Raw genomic sequence first — 680 nt, 5'->3', positions numbered from 1 at the left:
GATAGCACACGGTATAGTGAAACTACCAGGATCTTTTAATTTTTCAGGAAGCTTTTTCTGAATAATTACACTACACTCTTCGCTAAGTGCAACAGTTTTGTTAAACCGTGAACTTCTTTTCATGTTCAGAATATTTTTCATAAATTTCACATAATTGGGCATTTGCTCTAACTGCTCTAAAGCTTCTACGATGGGAATGTTCACTGTTAACTTCTTAAGAATTTCTAAAAATTTGGAAAATTATTTATTCTATTTGTGTTATGGTGGAAGTTTCTTCACAGTAATTTTCATTGGTGTAAATGGAGATAGTGGAGGTTCTTCACAGTAATTTTCATTGGTGTAAATGGATACTCTGAATCTTTTTAGGATCCACTTTCTCTTTTCCAGTTTCTGTTTCTTTTTGTTTTCTATTTCTTTTCGCACTCTTGTATCTAATTCTTTTCCACTTCGTAACTGAATCGCCTTGATTTGTTTTTTTCCTTGATCTTTAGAATTTGGTTCTACAGTACTTAGAAAAGTTCCTAATGTTCGGTTACTAAGCGCAGTAGCAATATGCCCTAATTGGTTTTCAATATTCTTAATAGCAGTTCCTTGATGTTGTAATTGATTTCCTTGAATCTATAATTGATTTCCTTGATTCTGTAATTGATTTCCCATGTTTAATATCAGCTCTTCCATAG

This window comes from Phalaenopsis equestris, unplaced genomic scaffold (genome assembly GCF_001263595.1).
Source record: "Phalaenopsis equestris unplaced genomic scaffold, ASM126359v1 Scaffold000325, whole genome shotgun sequence".
Taxonomy (NCBI): Eukaryota; Viridiplantae; Streptophyta; class Magnoliopsida; order Asparagales; family Orchidaceae; genus Phalaenopsis; species Phalaenopsis equestris.
This window is presented reverse-complemented; position numbering follows the sequence as displayed.